The sequence below is a fragment of the Chrysochloris asiatica genome, unplaced genomic scaffold (assembly GCF_000296735.1).
Source record: "Chrysochloris asiatica unplaced genomic scaffold, ChrAsi1.0 scaffold00183, whole genome shotgun sequence".
NCBI lineage: Eukaryota > Metazoa > Chordata > Mammalia > Afrosoricida > Chrysochloridae > Chrysochloris > Chrysochloris asiatica.
In genome coordinates this window covers 6,159,945-6,161,050 of record NW_006408701.1, presented here as the reverse complement: position 1 = coordinate 6,161,050, position 1,106 = coordinate 6,159,945, and positions in this window count along the sequence as shown.

Genomic DNA, 1,106 nt, shown 5'->3' with positions numbered 1-1,106 from the left:
TTCTTCTGCCACCCTCCCTCCTCTTGTTTATTGTCTTCCCCCTTCTTGTATATTGTCATCCCTGTCCCTAGAACTAACATGTGTCTATGAATGTCAGTGAATGACTCATTCCTTTCCACCCCTGGTAGCCATCAAAGAATGTTTCTTTTGGTAGGAAAACTTTTTCTTGAAATTTTACAATAATGGTTTCATACAATATTTGTTTTTGTCACTGGGTAACTTTACTTAGCATAATGTCCTCCAGATTCATCCATGTTATGTTATAAGGTGTTTCACAATGTCATTGTAGTCTTTACCATTGCTTAGTATTTCAGTGTGTGTATGTACCAAAGTTATTTGTGTATACATTCTTCCATTGATAGGCATTTAGATTGTCTCCATCTTTTTTGCTGTTTTGAATAGTGCTGTGATGAAAACTGGTGTGCATATATGTACTTGTGCCCTGGCTTGTATTTATTGTGGATATATACCAAGTAGAGGGATTGCTGGGTCATAAGGTATTTCTATTTACAACTTTCTGAGTAAGCGCCACACCATTTTACAGAGTAGTTGATCTATTTTACAGGACCACCATCACTGTCGGTGGATCCCAGTTTCTCCACAGCTTCACCAGCATTTGTTGTTTTCGAACTTTACTATTCATACCGGAGTGAGATGATGTCTCATTGCATTTCTCTAATGGCTAATGACTGTGAACATTTCTTCATATATTTGTTGGTTACCTGAATGTCTTCCTTGCTGAATATCTGTCCATGTCCTGCTCCCATTTTTAAAAAAATGCTTTTGCCTGTAGAGGTGTTATAGTCTTCTATAAATTTTAGATATTAGTCTCTTGTCTGATACATCATTGCAAAAATTTCCCCCCATACTGTAGTCCCTATTTTTCTCTTTTGGTGAAATCTTTTGGTGCACATAAGTGTCTAATTTTTAGGAGGTTCTGTTGTTGTTGTTGTCAGGTGCCATAGAGTCAGAACCGACTCATAGCGACTCCATGCACAGCAGCACAAAACAATGTCCAATCTTGGGCCAACCTCAGTATCACTGCCACACTTGACGCCATCAATGATGCCACCTGGCTGATCCATCTCATTGGGGGTCTTCCTCTT